The sequence below is a fragment of the Macaca fascicularis genome, chromosome 5 (assembly GCF_037993035.2).
Source record: "Macaca fascicularis isolate 582-1 chromosome 5, T2T-MFA8v1.1".
Classification (NCBI taxonomy): domain Eukaryota; kingdom Metazoa; phylum Chordata; class Mammalia; order Primates; family Cercopithecidae; genus Macaca; species Macaca fascicularis.
In genome coordinates, this window is record NC_088379.1 from 179,133,335 (window position 1) to 179,149,349 (window position 16,015).

At 37.3% G+C, this 16,015-nt stretch overlaps 1 long non-coding RNA gene across 4 annotated transcripts in view; it reads left to right on the plus strand.

The window, feature by feature from the left end:
* Window positions 1–16,015, plus strand: part of LOC102139020 (uncharacterized) — a 62,420-nt gene that overhangs the window by 23,019 nt on the left and 23,386 nt on the right. For 2 of the 4 annotated variants that reach the window (XR_010587082.2, XR_012435233.1), the window contains exons 2-4: window positions 9,993–10,038; window positions 12,670–12,785; window positions 14,564–14,822. This is a non-coding gene — a long non-coding RNA (uncharacterized lncRNA). The remainder of the gene's footprint in view (window positions 1–9,992; window positions 10,039–12,669; window positions 12,786–14,563; window positions 14,823–16,015) is intronic. The other 2 variants (XR_012435234.1, XR_010587083.2) reach the window with 2 other exon arrangements.

Sequence of the window (16,015 nt, forward strand, 5' to 3'; positions counted from 1 at the left end):
ACTGTGGTGGGAGAATTCTGATATAGCTAGGAGTGCCTGGAAGAGGCAGAGGTTGATAGATGGTAACTTCCAGAAACCACACCACCAACTTCTGCATCTTCCAGTTAAGTAATTTGAAATAAACTTTTGAAAATGAGATGACTTCAGTATCCTGTTTGTATTAACATGAAGAAGCACATCAAAGTATTTCATGCGAAATAATAATGATAGGATAATCCTTGGAATTTTAAACCATTTTGTCCAATGAGTGGGTTTTTTAAAAAATATTTCTCTAGAGAAGTTCAATATTTAAAAAACATTGTTCAGCACATGTTTATTGAACAATCAGCAAAATAAAATAATCTGTTGTCCACATTCAAAGCATTTTTTGAAAGTTGTAGATAAGTATTTTTAAAATATTGCCATTGTTTTAAAAATATTTGCTGATGTCCTGGGTTCTTAGGGAGATAATGCACTTAGCATATGAGTGTTCATGAATTTTAGTGTCATTATTGTTATTGCTATTATTACTGGTATTCTCATCTTTAGTAGTTTCCATTCCTCACCCTTCTACTTCTTACCATCATCCTTTTAGGTCTAATTGCAATCTTCCATGGCTTGCTCCAAGCCTGGCTTTTGGACTCATGCTGCTCCCTACACCCCCAAGTCCAGCAAGGATTTTTGGTTGGAATTTTTGCCAGAAACCAAGCTTTAAATCTTGTTCATCACGTCCTCTAACTGGTAGCTAAATGGGATCAGCAAAACTAACCCAACAGCCACTTTGCACACACTTTAACCTCCAATGAAGTTATGGCAGTTGTGTCTCCAGCATTATGTCTAAGAGAGTCATGGGGGGAAGATGAAGAGAATATGGGAAGAACAAAGTAGGTAGCAAGTTGATAAAGTTATGAATGAAAGCAGAGTAAAGGTGGGCAAATGAATATGAGAAGGGGTCTGTTCCCTACTGAGACTTAGGTCACTGGTGGAGAAAAATATGTGGAAAGGTACAAAGGCCTAGTGAAGTAAACACGGGCACAATCTCTTTTCTTCTAAGAGTCTTTCAGTTTTCCTTTCATTAAATGTTTTTCTTTTTGAAAATGACATCTCAGAAAATTGTCTTTTTTTTTTCCCATGACATCCTTGTTAGATCTCTAGGATATGATACTAATATAAGGAAACCTATCGTGAGATGTATTATGAGACCAAAGAAAACCAGTGGGTGACGTATTTCCTTTTGACTATTAGCTGTTGTGGCTGCACTCTGTGATGAAAATTATGGATAACATAGGATAAAGGCAATATTTAAAATATTGTCTTTTTTTTTTTTGAGATGAAGTCTTCCTCTTGTTGCCCAGACTGGAGTGCAGTGGTGTGTTCTAGGCTCACTGCCACCTCTGCCTCCCAGGTTCAAGCAATTCTCCTGCCTCAGCCTCCCAAGTAGCTGGGATTACAGGTGCCCACCATCATGCCTGGATAATTTTTGCATTTTTAATAGAGACAGGGTTTCACCATGTTGGCCATGCTGGTCCTGAACTCCTGACCTCAGGTGATCCACCTGCCTTGGCCTCCCAAAGGGCTGGGATTACAGGCATGAGTCACCGCACCTAGCCTGTTTTTAAAAATGTTGTTGATGTCCTGGGTTATTATGGAGATATGCACTTAGCATATGAGCGTTCATGGGGTAAAGTATATTTGTTCTCAGTGCCTGTATTCGCTTGCTAGGGCTGCCTTAACAAGATACTACAGACTGGATGGATTAAACAATGATAATTTATTGTGTTGGAGGTCCAGAGCCTGGATGTCTAAGACGAAGGTGTCAGCAAGGTTGTTACCTTCTGAAGATTATGGAGAATCTTCCATGCCTCTCTCCTAGCTTCTGGTGGTTTGCCCACAATCTTTGGCTTGTAGAAGCATCACCCCGTGTCTGCCTTCATCTTCATATGGCATTCTGCCTGCCTGTGTGCCTGTGTCAAAATTTCCACTTTTTGTAATAACACTGGGCATATTGGATGAGGGACCTACTCTCCTCCATTGTGATTTCATCTTAAGTAATTAAATCTGCAATCACACTATTTCCAAATAAGGTCACGTTCTGAGGTACTGGGAGTTAGGACTTCAACATATGAATTTTAAGGGGACACAATTCAATCAATAACATTGCCAGTTCAGGAAAATTTAACTTAATTTACTGTTCTTGGAAACCTATCATTTAGGTTGAGGGTTCTTTCTTGGATAGGACTTCTTAATGAATAAAACCCATTAACTTAAAAACTTTTAATTAATAAAGTACCATTTCCAAGCTACCTACATAGAAACTTTCGCATGTATCTCACATGGAAAAACCTACCTATATTAAGTGAAAGTCGTCATCCAAGTAAATTTGTAATGAGTGAAGAGGGCACAGGTGAACACAGGAGTCCAAGTTGTTCCTCCCATACGTCAGTCCTAAAATCAAAAAGTCGTCTTTCAGTGTCAATGTCAGGTCCAAGTTGCCTGAAGAAATCCTAATGGTTTGTTTTTGTTTTTGTTTTTCCAAGATAATTACTGTCTGGGCTAATGGTCTGTTTTTGATAGACTGTTTCTATCTTGACTGGATAAATTCTTTCCAAGTCTGTCTTCCCCGCTTCTCCTATTGGTTAAAGGAAATCCTTTGTGAAGCTTGTCTGCAATCTCTAGATATGGGGTCTTAGAGGTAACAGAGAATCTACTCATTCTTTTCTGTACACTTCATCTTTAAGGAGCAGGGGAGGCTGAGGAGAGGTAATTCCATTTCTGTTTTATCTCTAGAATACATACACACACCCTATGAAAACATTTAGTCCTAACCAAGTATACTCCACACCTATCACCCTCTCCCTACCCCCGACACATGCACACACACACAAGCTCTCTCTTCCTGTGTTGTGGGAAACTTTTAGGGGCAGTTGCATATGAAATGTTCATTAAAACTGCCTGAGCAGTTTGAGGCTATTGTATTATACTTGAAAATGAAGAGTATCTTATTTTTAACATTGAACTGTTAACGCATGCAGGGAATTGGGAAGAAATGTGAGTCTGACTAATAGATGATTAGAGAAAAAGCCATAGGGTTAACTGGAGTACAAACAGCAAGAGAATCATGAAAGTAATTTTATTTGGAGTTTTTGAATAGCTAAACTTTCAAATTTGTTTTTTAGATTCTGGTAGGAAAATATACAAGCTGTTTCTCCTCCCCTAGAAAAAGCTGATATCAGAAATAAGTCAAAATTATAGGCATATTTTTTCCATTTACTAAAATTTTTATAGAATAAGGACTTCCAATTATCCAAGGAGGAATTTTGAATATTATGCATGTGTGCTTGCACGACTGAGAATTTTTGTGTCTATTTTTTGTAAAAAATATAAAATACATGTATTTATAGAAGGGAAAGTTTAAAAAGTAAAATTAAAAAGTAAAATAAGGTAAGGTGTGATTATTTATTTTGAGCTTATTTTAGATTTTTTCTTTCAAAATCATGAATTTAAAAGAAAATAGAATTTGTTCAAATATTTCAAGATTGCTTTTAATAAGTACCATCAAGGCACTATTCCTTTCTTGTGAGACCTTGCCCCTGGTTTCTGTGGCACCATGAGAGTGATTCAATAGGAGCAAATGAACAGTTACACACAAACACACACCCAGGCACACTTAAATGTTGGCATTCCTCTTTGCAAGTCTCACATCCTTAAAGACAGAGTTAATGTTTGTGCTAAAGATAGTGGTGTTCACTGAACATTCCGTTGCTGTCCATATTTCTCAACTTCCTTGCAATTATGCAGGACCTTGTGATTTGTTTTGGTCAATGGTTGTGTGTGGGAATGATGTGTAATGTTTGCCATTTTAACATAGCAGATGTGTAATGTTTGCCATTTTAACATAGCAGCCTACTCAGCTAATACAAAGGTTTTACACAGGATATACCACAACACGCTTTAACTGTTCAAATATCCACAATTTTATCCTCCTAGTGTGAAAAAGATCTAAAGGTATATTCTGACGGTCATGGACTCTCAGTCCTGGGTCATCTTTCTAGCTGGGGAAGAGGAGGAGGCTGACACATCTTTCTAGCTGGGAGGTCTATAATTTTTTAAAAGACAGACAAATTAGAGCAACTGGCCCATTGTAAGAGGACAAGGTGGCCACTTACATAGAATTTTAGGGTGCTAACTGATGCCTTTTTCACTTAGAGCACACTAGGGCTACACAGAATATTAATTATCTTAGCTTAATTTAAACACATTTTTAAACTTCCAGTTCACATGTTTAACATTGAAATGTTTAAGCATTTGAATCCTTCTGCTGCATTTTAAACATTCAACACTGGCAGCCGTTGCATTATCTCAACAGAAAATGCACCTTAAAATCAATTAGGCTCATTCCATTTGAATATGCAACTCGTGTTAAATAAAACATTTAAATATTCCCTTCAAAAATTAATGTTTGACAATTATTGGGCCTACTAAAATTATCTTCCAAGAAAGCAATTGCTCAAAGAAACAGCATAAGAGGAAGAAACTGGCCCTACTTCATGTTGCCGCAGGACAGCCCACCTTCCTCTCTGTACTGTGATGTTTGCAAGATTGCAGCTTCTATGACACTCAATAATTAGGAATATAATCAGTCATTTTCATTGCTGTAAATAGTGCATTGTAGAGTCCCCACCAGCATTCTGCTTCACCATCTGAGGTCCCAATTAAAATCAAAGGAGGAAGAAAGGATCTACTACTTGAAAGTATCCCACTGATTCATTGTTAAAAAAAATTTTTTTTGAATAGTTTTGTTCCAGTCATACCAGCTAGAAGTGATTTCCCTTTAACTATTAAATAGAACTTTCTCTTTTGGCCTTCGGTAACACTTGCATTTATCTCCGGCTTAGTTCATTGCAGCAAATGTTTCTAATATTTCAGAAAACTCCAAGTGCAAATCATTAATATAGAAACATGAAAGACATTTAATACCATTAATCCTTCCCCACAATTTAAAAGATTACATTTAAATTAGAATTTAAATATAGGATGAAATAGGATTAAAGATTAGGGCTATCTGCTTTCGAACCAAAGGTATAATTCTATGTATCTCTTGGGTACGGCAGCTAAGGAAATGCAAAAACTTTGTGTTTTCTTAACTCAAGGAGCTATTGAGAGGGGAGACCTGTTAGTTCTCTGCATCCAAAAGGCTGACTACATTTTTTTTTAATATATACAGATGTTCGTAGTTTGAAACATCAAGACTCATAGAGTTGAGCTGACAAATTTAAAACTCTGCAATTTTGGATTTACAAGCACTATGCTAAGCACTAGACAATAGTGAAGAAAACTGAACATGAATTGTGTCACCATGGTGCTTGAATAGTGATGGAGACAGAGATTACACTAATAATGTAAAATTATATTTGTGATAAGGACAGTATGTGGTATTTGGAGCCACATCATCATTTAGCCAAGGGATGTGATATATAACTTGCAGACCAGACAAACTTTCCTTGAGAGAGTGATGATAGAGATGAAATCTGAAGGTTTACTTTTAGCAAATGAAGTGGGAGGGGAGACACTGTAAGAATTTAGCAAATGAAGTGTCCAGGCAGAGACAACAGTATGTGTTAAGGACTTGTGTTCAGATGATATGCAGACATTGCATTTTTCAGCTCTCGAAGTTTGATTTGAGTCCTTTTCCATTATCTCCCATGTCTTTGCATGCGTAAATCTTCTTGAATATATGGCATGTAGTTATACTAACTGATTTGATGTTCTTGTCTACTAAATCTGTATTGTTTCTAAGTCTATTTTTATTGATTGATTTTCCTCTTTATTATGGGCTATATATTCCTGCTTCTTTGTAACGATGGTAAGTTTTAATTATATGCTAGAAAATGTGAATTTTACCTTTTTGGGAGTTGCATATTTTTGTATTTCTATGCATATTCTTGAATTTTGCCCTAGGATGCTGTTAAATTACATAGAAACAGTTTGCTTCTGTTTTTTGTTCTTAAGATTTGTTAAGTGGGACCAGAGTAGCCTTCAGTAGCCAATTTTGACCTTTTAGTAAGGTAGTAATGTTTTTTGTATTCTATCCAATGCCCCTTGAATTAAGAGGGTTTCCAGTCTCACCGGTGGGCACACAAGCTATTCTCAGCTCTGGGTGAGCCCTAGGGGTTATTTCCCCTGATCCTTTGGGTGTTTCTTTTTCCAGCCTTGGGTAATTTACTCACATGCATATCCTGATCAATATTTGCCTGAATACCCAAGGGGGATCAGACAAACATGCATGAGAGCCCTCCCTTCATGGCCTTCCTCAGGTCCATTTTGTCAGCGCATGCACACTATGTAAATTTGTGCATATTCAAAGAGGTTGAGGCAATGCGGAGTTTTTAAAGGCAAATGAGGAGGATTACCTAGGTTTTTTAATTTGTTTGTTTGTTTTTAAGTCAATCATCCTTGGCTACAAAGATCAATAAAAAGGGCAAATCAGTCCAAGGTTAAACAGAAAGTTGCTGGGCAGACGCCCTTGCAGAAGCATTTACTGGACAAGGTTGTGGTGACCTTTGTGCAAGGTTGTGGTTTTTGCAGTCTGTTTTTCTAGTTGTTGTTATCAGACAAACATGCATGAGAGCCCTCCCTTCATGGCCTTCCTCAGGTCCATTTTGTCAGCGCATGACACAAGTAACTCCATTTTGATTCTGACAGCTTTGACAGCCTTGTGAACTCTTGCTTCCTTGGCCTCCTTGAACTCTCAGCTCCATCTCCTCAACTCAGGGAAGTCAATGGACTTCTAGGTTCTTCATCTTTTTTTATTTTGTCCTGCTATAACAAAATACAAGAGACTGGGTAATTTATAAAGAAAAAAATTAATTTTCTCACAGTTCCGGAAGCTGAAAAATCCAAGATCGAGGCACTAGCAAGTTTATTGTCTGGTAAGGGTTGCTCTCAGCTTCCAAGATAGTGCTTGATTGCTGCATTCTCTGAGGGGAGGAAAACTGTCTTCTCACATGCATGGTAGAAGTAGAAGGTGGAAGGGCATTCTCTGAGGAGAGGAAAACTGTCTTCTTACATGCATGGTAGAAGGTGGAGGGGCAAGTGTGAAGCATCTTTTATAAGGGCCATAATCCCACTCACAGGGGAGGAGCTCTTATGGTCTAATTGCATGTTAAAAGCTCCACCTTTTAATACTTTCACATTGGCCAGTAAGTTTTAATACCTACATTTTGGAGAGGACACATTCAAACCATTGCACCCTCCCTGTACTGCAGCCTGGAAACTCTTCAGGCAGTGAACTGATCCAACTACAGGGCTCACCTTGGTTGCTTTCCTTGTCACAGGAATTGCAATCCTGTGCTACCAGTGTCTACAAACCATTGTTTTATGTCTTGTTCACTTTTGTGGTTGTTTCACATGGAAGGGTAAATTAAGTCCCTGTTACTCCATGATGGCAGGAAGTGGAAGTTTGAAAGACTGATAAAACACCTATGTGGCTAGAATTACATGCTGCCAGATGAGACCAGAGGAGTAGACTAGCAGCCAGAAGATTTTCCAATCTGAAAAATATTAATGCATCTTTTTCTCTTTGCCTTTTCATATACACAATGTGTAGATGCCACCATGAGGCACCTGTTTACTTGGAGCAGGGGATGTGACATAAAAGAGATACAGAAGCATCCTTATGTTATTTTGATTATCATTTTTATTATTATTATTTGAGACAGAGTGATTCTGTCACCCAGGCTGGAGTTCAGTGGTGCAATCTCAGCTCATAGCAACCTCTGCTTCCTAGGTTCAAACAATTCTCTTGCCTCAGCCTCCCAAGTAGCTGGGACTATGGGTGCCCACCACCATGCCTGGTAATTTTTGTATTTTTTAGTAGAGACAGGGTTTCACCATGTTGCTCAGGTTGGTCTTGAACTCCTGACCTAAGGTCATCCACCCTCCTTGGCCTCCCAAAGTGCTGGGATTACAGGCATGAGCCACAATGCTCAGCCTGCTATCTTGATATTGAGGGTACAAGGTGAACTGGGAGACCTGGAGAGTCTAGCATGTAGCAAAGAGGGCATGGTACTTGGGGATTTGATATGGTCAAGGCTAGCAGAAAAGAAGGATGATGGGAACAGTAGCACTTTATGATAACTACTGGGAGAGTCCTGTAACAACCACTTCATGCACAGGTCAGCCAGGACCCACAGAACTCTGAGGGGTTTCAAACAGTCTTATTTCTCCATCCTCCAGCAGCATGAGATCTTGTGTTATCTTTACTTTTCTCATAAACTTCATTGTCATCTAGGAGGAAGGTTAAGAGAGGGTAAAAACTCTGATTTGGGATTTTCCTGGCTCATTTAAACAGCCTAAGTTACTTAGAGACTGTTTAAATGAGCATGCATCAAAATTTCTCCATCTTTTGACTTACCAGATTCTTTTTCCTCTGATACTTCTGAAGATGAGGTCTTTTAAGTAAATGAGGTCTTTTACTGATGAGGTATTTGAAGACCAGAACAGTAAATAGAAAATAAAGGAGTTTTTTATATTTTTATTTTATTAGTTTTTTTTTAACATATCTGAATGTTGTGTGAGTAAATCTGCAACCTCACCATAAAGTTAAGAATTTCTGTTTTAATAATGGAGAGTCAGTTATGTTTTTTAAGCATAGGTAGTTGGTGTGAGGGACAGGATCATATTGGTGTTTTCAAAAGTTTGAAGTGCATTTCAGAAGTTCACTCAGCCAAAGTAAGTGAACTATTAAAGCTTAGAGATCTTTCAGAGACTATTAGGTAAATGCAAAAACTGATTGAAAATACTCAGATTTTAAGAAAATATTTATGATAATCCTTAGTATATATTTATATATATATTTATATAAATATTTATTTATTTATATGTATATTTATATCTGTAGAGTTTACCACTATTCCAAGGCACCTAGATGACCATGCTACTAATATAATAATGTTAGAAGAAAGGCAAATCTCATTTTTATAAATGCTAACCCATTTTGAATACAAACCACTATCTTTTAAAATTTCTCATCTCTTTTCAGAGGAAGAACCACCTAATCCAAGAAATTTAAAAAAAAAATTACAATAGTTATTTTTACCACATGTATCAAAGTGCATTGCCTAAGGCCATGTGCTCTTTCAGTAAGTGAAAATCCATAAAAATAATTCTATACTAAGAGGTATATCACCATTCTTTCTCAAGCTGGAGGCTCCATCCTTACCTTGGACATTCCCAAGTGTCCAATCCGATTGTTAACAACTGTCACAATTTATGAAGTTCTTTGAATATACCTTATCTGGATGGTTGGTAAATCAGAATAATAAGGATATTTGGCCCTTGAATTAATTAGTAGCTGCTTGATTTGACTAATCTCTTCTAGTCCCTACTTCAGCTGGTACTATCTTATAAATCTTACTTAAGGAAATGGCTGACTCAAAGTTTTCTAGTCATTTTGCTTCTTGTTACCAATTGTATTAGTTCTGTCTCATGCTGCTAATAGAGACCTACCTGAGACTCGGTAATTTATAAAGGAAAGAGGTTTAATTGACTCACAGTTTAGCAAGGCTGGGGAGGCCTCAGGAAACTTACAATCATGGCAGAAGGGGAAGCAAACACATCCTTCACATGGCAACAAGAAGGAGAAGTGCCAAGCAAAGTGAGAAAAGCCCCTTATAAAACCATCAGATCTCATGAGAACTCACTATCATGAGAACAGCATGGGGGTAACCACCCCCATGATTCAATTACTCCCACCAGGACCCTCCCATGACATGTGGGGATTATGGGAATTACAGTTCAAGATGAAATTTGTGTGAGGACACAGCCAAATCATATCATCAGTGATCCCTTTTCTCATGTACCTAATGCAGGAAGAAAATTGAGGTTTTACATTCTGAAGTGCTATTCCATCTTTAAAAATCAGAACTTTCTTTATGCTTGAATGTCCCATTCCATATTTTAATGTAAGTGTTTTTCAATCAAGTAGATTTCTTTGTATTTTTTTTTTTACACAGGTAATATTTGAATATATGATTGTTCAGAAATAATTGAAAGATATAGGTAAGTAAAATAGAATTAAAAAGTCACTTATACCAACAACAGCCTGGAAGTAATCACTGTTATCTTCCTCTTACTGTACATTCTTCAGATTTCATATTATTGTTATTTGTAAACATAAAGACATCATGCTGCTTTTGTTCAGCAATGTATTATGAACCTGCTTCTTTGCCAGTAAATATTATTTTAAAACATTATTTTAAAAGGGTGTTCTATTACATGAATATGCCTTACTTTACTTAATAAAGCCCTCATTTTTGGATGTTCAAGTTCTTTTAATTTTTTTTTTTTTTTTTTTTTTTTTGAGACGAAGTCTTGTTCTGTCACCCAGGCTGGAGTGCAGTAGTGCGATCTCGGCTCACTGCAAGCTCTGCCTTCCGGGTTCACGCCATTCTCCTGCCTCAGCCTCCCGAGTAGCTGGGACTACAGGCGCCCGCCACCACGCCCAGCTAATTTTTTGTATTTTCGGTAGAGACGAGGTTTCACTGTGTTAGGCAGGATGGTCTCGATCTCCTGACCTCGTGATCCACCCACCTCAGCCTCCCAAAGTGCTGGGATTATAGGCGTGAGCCACCGCGCCGGACCAAGTTCTTTTAATTTTTAAAAAATATTGCAAACATAGCTACACAATTTAACAAACACAGTTGCAAAAACAGGTAAATGTTTGAGTGTATCATGAACTGCTTTCTTCAAATTAATTGGGAAATATGTAATGAATTGAGATGACTTAAAATTGACCCCTGTTGCCATTTTCCTAATCATGGAAAAGAGTAAAATATATGTTACCTTTCCAACCACATCATAGAAAAATGCCACATAACGATGCTACACTGAGGCATCTAGGGAGTCAATTATGCATCCTCAAACTCCCAGTAGGACTAATTAGGTTTGCATAACCTGTTTCACCATGTGGTTTGGTTCACAAGGTATGGACTGCTTATGACCAAATGACTTATTAAAACATATGTACTCAAACCAGTTAAAAACAATAATAATAAAGTTCAACTTGTATAAATCTACTGGGAAAATAAACTACAATTTATAGGACATCTGATAGGAAAAATAGCACCTGTACATTAGCTGTGAATTGTGATTCCATTTTTGGCTAGATCTTGACTGGAGCATACAGGAAGCATGCAGTGATCAGTTTGCTCCCAGAGTCCTCATGGTAAAACACAAGACAGATGAGCTAAGGACTGCATTGTGGAAAGGGTGCCAGGGGGACCAGGGCCACATAGTTCCTGTTTCTTCATTCTCTTTTCTATGTTAAGAAAAGGAGAGAGAGAGAGAGAGAGCATGAGGAAGAAAAAGGAGAGAGGCAGAAAGAGAGAGAGAGGCACTGATTGACTTGGCTCAGGAAATACTCAAGCAGATAATTTTTGGTTATTTCATCTTTTAGATCCCTGTGTCTTTGACTCTTAGAGGATCAGTTGGAGCAAACAATTTAGAAAGTAAACCCACTAAGCAATAAGCTTTAGGCAATGCGTTTGGAGCCCATCAGAGAGTATAACTATTTTGATAGTAATTATAAGTGTACAGTGGAAAAGTAAAACTCACATGTCCAGATCTGTCTCTGATTACAAGTCTGAAAGATAGAGAAAATGAGCAGGATAATTTAAAGGCAGCTGGCAAGTGAGTTTTATTTCCAGATGACATTGCCAGAAAGCTCCTCTGGTTTAAAAACATAGTCATTACTTTTAAAACAAATCAAAATGTTAACATTTTTTACTTCCATTTATTTATTTAAAAGATATATTATGCATATATGTGTGTGTGTGTGTGTATACACACACACACACACACACACACATATATATACCAGGTATACCAATGTATAATACAGAGGAAATTAATTAATATAAAATGTACCAAAGAATATATAAAATAATACCATGAATACGCATGGCCAGGCAAAAACTTCCAAGGCTGTTTGTGTTTCCTCACCTATTACTTCATGACATATATAAACATTGCCAAACATTATGTAATAATTTTGTATATTCTTTGACTTTATATAAATACATTTTTTCTGTATGTATTTTTCTGTAACTTGATATTATATTTGTAAGAATCAACCATATTAACACCTGTAGCACTAGGTCATTTGTTATAATGTCTATTTTGTTTGACATTAATGTAACTATATATAGCAATTTTGGTTTTTATAAGTTAGTATATGTTTTTCTATGTAAGTCACAGATTTGTATGTGCTTTAGCTTTATTTTATGTGTGCCTCTTGCTACAATATGAATGTTTGTGTCCCACCAAAATTCAAATGTTGAAACCTAATCTCCAATGCAAGAGTATTAAGAGGTAGAGACTTTGGGAGGTGATTAGGTCATGAGGGCTCCACCCTCATGAATGGGACTAATGCCCTTATAAAAGAGGCTTGAGGGAGTCTGCCCCGTTTCCATGTGAGGACACCTAGAAAGCAACATCTATGAGGAATGAGCTCTAACCAGACACAAATCTGCTGGGAGCTTTAGCTTGAACTTCCCAGCTCCACAACAGTAAGCAACAAATTACTATTATTTTTTTTCTTTCCAGAATAAATGAATTATGATATTACCAGGGTCAAAGTGAATTTGACTTTCAATTTTATACAATCCATCAATGACTATTCTCTTTTTAAAGGCTTGGCAGCTCTTTGGGGGTTGGAAGAAGACCATGAAGCTCTAAGTGCTTCAGAGGAATGGGGTTGCCAAAACAGATGTGAGAGACACAGAGAGGAGGCTGGGCCAGTGCTGAAGGTAAAGATCCAATTCACCGTTCCGGCTAAACTTGATCTTACCGGTAGTTTCAATAAAATAAAGTAACAACTATTTCTCCTAAGAATTTACTATTGACTTTTTAAGAAGCAAATATACCATTGCTTAGAAAATAATGGGTTATTGTTTTCCTTTTGAATACAGTTTTCTTTTTCTTTTTTACTTTATTTTTCATACCTCCAAGCAGCACCAGAACAGATGAATTCAGTTTTCTGTGCATGTATTCTCCAGGGAGAGTCGGGGGAAAATTTTTACTTTTGTAGTGGCTGGAAAGTATATGTTTCTTCATAGCAAGGAAAAGTTGTGTATGACACTTCAAAAGTAGAGTCCTTCGGTTCCTCCTGGGGACCAGCGTAGCAGCTGCTATGAGATAAAAGTTTCAATAGACTCTTTGCTCAGAAAAATGGAGAAAATTGAATCCCTTGGAACTAGATATTTATTCCTTTATGTTGTTTAGTTCAGGTTATGATTTCAATGGGAATCTTCAATCAGAACTGTAGTGAAGGTTTATCTTCCTTGAAATGAGATAAATTGGCCAAAATCATCCCCTACTTGCATAAACTTATACAATTTCAGATAACAGTCACTGGTGGGTGATGTTTCTTTATTTTGTATCTAACGCCTGCTCTATGCGTTCTCTGCTCTATGCGTTCTCTCCTCCTAGGGTGTTATTTTGGGTCTGAGTGCAGAAGTAAGAGACATGTGCTAAAAGGTCATCAGTTTAGAACCAGCCCTAGATCTCCTGGGATCCTGCCCAGCTGAATCTTCCTCCTTGTAACATGGGCTTTGGGAATTCATGAGAGATTTAAATAAAGTTAGAGACACTGCGGAAATGAATTCATAGGGCCCTGGGGAAATGCTGAGGATATAGGGGCAGGAACTATGGTTGGGGCAGAGAGGAACAGGAGATCTGGAGATATTTATAGCAATAAGTTGTCACTCAGTTCATAGTGGATGACTAAAATGAGGCGTGTCTGCCCTCTGAGCAACCTGAATGGAAGGAAGCGTTTTCACCTTTTATCTGCAGTGAGTGGGTGCTCCACAGAATGTTCAATCAAATCTGAACTGAAAGAAACATTTTAAACTCACACTTCAGGAGATCATAGAATAAACAGAAATTAGCAAGAGATTTTAATTTCAATTTTCTACTTGTGATAGTCACTGGTAAGAAAAAACTATAAAATAAAATAACAATCTATATTCTAGTTAGTCTCAAGCAGAATTTTTGGGGATTGCTATTGAAAGTTCTATATAATCGTTCTTTATATTAAAAGTATATTTGTCTAGGCTTGGTGGCTCACGACTAATCCCAGTGCTTTGAAATGTCAAGGCAGGAAGGTTGCTTGAGCCCAGGAGTGCTAAACCAACCTGAGCAACAGGGCAAAATCCCATCTCTACCAAAAATACAAAAATTATCTGGGCATGGTGGCACATACTTATAGTTTCAGTTGCCTGGGAGGCTGAGGTGGGAGGATCACCAGAGCCCAGGAGGTTGAGGCTTCAGTGGGCAGTGATCATGCCACTGCACTCCAGTCTGGGTGACAGAGTGAGACCCTGTCCTAAAGTAAATAAATAAATAAATAAATATTTGTGTATATATATTTGTAAAAATATACATATATTTATAAATACTTTTTATTTACAAATATTCACAAATAATTAACCCATGATCTGATAACCTATTCAGAAACTTGTAAGTGATATGTTAGCCCTAGCATTGCTATATCCCTATTTATTTTCTTCTCTTACCTTCCACACAGTGTGTTTTATTAGGATTTGCTAAAGCAACGTCTTCAAAGGGGTGTTTTAGAAGAAGAGGTTGGTCGGAACCAGAAAATGCATTCCTGGGGTGATCTCTGGGATACATCCAACTGACCCTCCGAAAAGGTCAGCCACATGTGTTTAATCATTATACTACATCACCACACTCCAAAGTCAGGGTGGAACTTATCTACCAAATCTCAGCCTTCCAAGCCAACAGAGTTACTTTCTGATCCCTACTATGTATCACACTAGAAAGTAAGTATGTAGACCTTATTATCAAAGTGGCTATGCATGCTCAAAATACAAATGAGTTTAAAATGATTTCTAATTGTTGAAGCATAAATTTGAGATAATGCTGTTTTTGAATGACCTATGAACTTAGAATTGTTTTTATATTTTTTAATGGCTAAGAAGAAATTAGAAGAATAACATTTCATGACACATGAAAAGTATTTGAAATTCAAATTTCAGTGTCCATAAAGTTTTATTGATCACAGTCACATTCATTCATGCTGCTTTGTATTACAATGGCAGGATTGTGTACTTTTAACACAGCCTAAAATTTCCAGTATATGGCCTTTTAAAGAAAAAAGTTTAATATTCGCTACTTTATGCCCTTGTCAGGTAGAATTCAGGGGTCTCCATGGGTCAGATCCAGGTATGGCTATCCCCTGTTCTTTCTTTTGTATATCAATGTATATAAATTGTCTTTCCTCTGGTCTACATAGCCAGGAGCATAGCTTGAGTAACCAGTTATAATGTTTTCTGATATTCTGCATGGGAAGAACTCAGAGGGCCACTCCAGATGTATTCCGGAGGACACCAAATGTCTGGGGGACACCAAATGTATTCACAGGGACACTCCAAATTATATTCTGTGTGGGAGGAACTCACAAGGACACTCCAAATGTAGTACAATCTGTATGTATATGGCACTGTATGTATATGGCACTTCAGTCCATTTATGAACCGAAAAGTTGAGAAGCCTATTTCTGGCACAGCACTATATTCTGGTACCCCAGAGGCACCATAAAATTCTAACTTGATTTTTGCTGTATTAAGAATACCACCTCTGTGATCTTCTTATTTGGTCATAATTTTTTTGAGTTTTTTATCCTTCAAATAGCTAGGCCATTATTTTGGAATGCTCAGACTTGTAGAATTTTTTTTTTTTTTCCAGTTCATTCCCACGATTCGGAGTGGAATTTGCATGCCTTTAGATTATTTAACGTGATTTCACAGGTTTACTGGGGCATCCAAAGTCAAGTAAAACTGTGCTAACACCATGACATTTTTCCTTTGGAATTACATTCTGGGGAACTGGAATTCTATTTTTCTATTCCCTGTGCTTTGGGAAACCAAGAATACTGGCTTCATAGCAGCAAAGACAGTGATTAATATTCTGTGCTCAATGTTCCATTGGTCTGAGAGTAAAGGGAAAAGGGTTC